We start from the raw sequence: 2,768 nt of genomic DNA on the forward strand, positions 1-2,768 counted from the left end.
GAGCATGGGAGAGTACAATACAACAGAGTCGTAGACACCTTCCCTGCCCCCAACAAGCTTAGAGTCTAGAGGAGGAAACATACACTGATACAAATAAATATATTATGGAGATGTACTTAAGTCCTGCAGAGTTGAGGAAGGGCTGATTAAGAGTGCAAATCCAAGCACAAGAGCTGATGAAGAAGGGGGTGTGAGAACTGGAAATCAAGGCTCAGTCAGGAAAAGCCTCTTGGAGGGGATGGGATTTTAATTACCTATTCTTACTTCCCCCTCTCAAGGTCGCACCTGGAGAGTTTCCTGTACTCTACCAGTCTTGATTATGGGAGGGAGAGTCAAGCAGAGGCCTACCCATTCCATTCCTAGCTTAGCCAGTGGATAGCGAGTGGAAGGCAATCTGCTACAAGTCAGAGGTCATCTGTGCTGGGCAACAACGGCATGGGAGACAGCCGAGGGTGGAGAATCATGTTTGCTGTTAGGAAGGGGCAATGGTAAACCACTTCCATATTTTTACAGGTAAAACGCTATATATGTACCAGAACGATTGCAGGTGGAGTTGTGGCGTTCTGGGAGAAATGTGTCCATGGCTTCGCAACAGGTCAGAATTGACTTGAGAGCATAATGACAAGACAATTCCTACTCCTGTCGAGGCAGAATCTTTTCAAATTTTCTGTGTTTCCCATACACAGATTAAACAGGCACTTCTGGTTATGAGATGGTAAATGGGGTTTACTTAGTAAGATGCTTTAGCATTTAACAGCAATGACAGTTACTTGTTGTGAAGTATTGATCTGAGCCCCAAGGAACCCTTAATATTTAGCATAGGATGTAGGGAGCGGGGGAAGGCGATGAGACAGGCAGTATGTGCACACAAACCGTACCCAACGGCTCAAGGCCAAACAGACTCAACGACAGGAGATAAAGAGACCAGGGCAAGAAAAACAAGCTTGCACCTGCAAGGCTCGGAGGCAACCTCAAGGCCATATCCGCAGCCAGCGATGGTTGGCAACGGGTGGCTGGGGGCGAGCCAGAGCAAACGCTTCGTGACTGGACAGAGCTGTTGTTAGGCTAGTGGCTGGAGGGCGGTGTGTGCTACATGGCAAAGCCTCGATACGCCATCCCCCGAGAAAACCCTGCCCCCGGGCAAGGGAGGGTATAAGAGACGAACAAGACAAGGGGGGGGGGGGCGCGCTCTCTCCCTCTCCCTATCTCGCCTCTCTCCCTCTCTCTCTCGCTCTCTCTCTCTCTTTCAACGATGTAACCGCTGATAGCAAATAAACGGCAACCAAGCTTTGAACCTCTGGCTGACTCTTCCTTGTGTGAACGCGCGGGCCGCGTCCGGAGATGTCCGAAGACCCGGAGAGGGTAAGAACCCGAGAGTTGCCCCCGAAACCACGGGGAGCAACGAGTGGCGCCCAACGTGGTCTCGGATACCCCCATTTGGGAAGACCAGGGAGAGTGCCCCGTAGGCCAGGTAGCTAAAGGTCAGGCGGGAAGATGGGGACGGCACGATCGCTGCCCATATATAAGCCAGAAGATAAGGAATTGTACACCCGGCACTGTTACAAGATATTGAGAAGTAAGGGGGTAAAGATTGAGCTGAAAACAATAAGGGAATTTATAGGGAAGATAACTATGACCTCCTCGTGGATATTTGATTCCGGGATCACGGAGGAGCGGTGGGACGTTATTGGGGAACAGATGACGGCCTATGAAGACTCCCACCCGGGGGAGCTAAAGGACGTGGACTTCCTTATACACGGTATCCTCCGTGCAGCCTTTCAAGGGCAGCAGACTCTACTAGCTGCCATCCAAGAATTGGGCCGGTAACCTATTAATTGGGACTCCTTCCATGGGATGATCCAGAGGGAAAGGGAAACCTCCGATGACTTTTTCACTCGTCTTAGTGAGAGAGGAGACGATGGTTAAAAGAATTGTATGTGTATAAAGGAAGAAGGAGGGAAAAGGAGAAAGAAAAGAGAAGGTGAAGCAATTGCAGTTGAAGGAAATTGTCTGCTCAGGCATCTACACCCTGCAAAGCAGGTGTCCCCTAAAGGGGGGAATGATGGGTGGAGAGATTTCCTCTGAAGGAACTTGTATGTGTATGGAGGTTAGAGTAAGTGTGTATGAAGGAGAAAGAAAAGAGACACGAGGGAATTCTAGTCGAATGTCGGTCTTCCTGTAATACTCCTGTGTTGCCTGTGCGAAAACCAGGCTCCCCTCTGTCTTATCGGTTAGTCCAGGACTTGCGTGCAATTAACTCTTAGGTTTTGCCTATGCATGCTGTGATTCCTAGTCCCAAGGCAGTAGTTAGCTCCCTGAGCCCCGAAGCAACCTGTTTTACTTGTATTGATCTAACTGGTGCTTTCTTTACTATCCCAGTGTCCTGTGAGAGCCAGTACCTTTTTGCCTTTACCTGGGAAGGTCGTCAACTAACCTGGACGAGGCTTCCCCAGGGTTTTGTCTACTCCTCAACTATCTTTTCGAGAGAATTGTGCAGAGCCTTATCTCCCCTCATATTACCCGATGGGATCAGTATGTTCCAGTATGTGGATGATATCCTTATTGCTGGGGACACGGAGGATCTGTGTCAGTCAGGTTCCCTCCAGGTCCTAGCATGTTTGCATCAGCTTGGTCTTAAAGTTAGTTGCGAGAAACTGCAGTGGTGTCAGCCCCAGGTAAAATATCTTGGGTTCATGTTGCGGGCGGGAGAAAGAGCAATCGCCCCCAAGCGAGCAAGCCTTATTCAATGCATGCCTCGCCCCACCACT

The 2,768-nt window shown here is 49.8% G+C and overlaps 1 non-coding gene across 1 annotated transcript; it reads left to right on the top strand.

Moving 5' to 3' along the window:
* The first annotated feature begins 267 nt into the window (after window positions 1–267).
* LOC119921486 lies at window positions 268–405 on the top strand. The gene has a single exon (XR_005448523.1). It is a non-coding gene; the product is annotated as a small nucleolar RNA SNORA7 (small nucleolar RNA).
* The last annotated feature ends 2,363 nt before the right edge of the window (window positions 406–2,768 follow it).

This window comes from Tachyglossus aculeatus (assembly GCF_015852505.1).
Source record: "Tachyglossus aculeatus isolate mTacAcu1 chromosome 12 unlocalized genomic scaffold, mTacAcu1.pri SUPER_6_unloc_2, whole genome shotgun sequence".
Lineage (NCBI taxonomy): Eukaryota > Metazoa > Chordata > Mammalia > Monotremata > Tachyglossidae > Tachyglossus > Tachyglossus aculeatus.